Source organism: Arachis duranensis, chromosome 4, assembly GCF_000817695.3.
Source record: "Arachis duranensis cultivar V14167 chromosome 4, aradu.V14167.gnm2.J7QH, whole genome shotgun sequence".
Classification (NCBI taxonomy): Eukaryota; Viridiplantae; Streptophyta; class Magnoliopsida; order Fabales; family Fabaceae; genus Arachis; species Arachis duranensis.
In genome coordinates this window covers 79,653,334-79,653,654 of record NC_029775.3, presented here as the reverse complement: position 1 = coordinate 79,653,654, position 321 = coordinate 79,653,334, and positions in this window count along the sequence as shown.

Genomic DNA, 321 nt, shown 5'->3' with positions numbered 1-321 from the left:
AATAAAATCAAAGCAAATTGAAAACTGAATCAATTAGTTAATTAAAAAGATTTTGAAAACAGCAATTAAAAAGATATGATTGAAAAATTTTTATGAAAAAGATTTGATTTTTGAAAGGAGGAAAGAGAAAAACACAAAAGGACACCAAACTTAAAATTTTTAGAAAATCAAACACTAATTTTTTCGAAAATTTTTAAGGGAGAAACACAAAGAGGACACCAAACTTAGAATTTTTATGAATCAAAAAGGGACTAAGAACATGCAAATTCGAAAATTAAAAGAAAAACAAAAGCATGCAATTGACACCAAACTTAAAATATG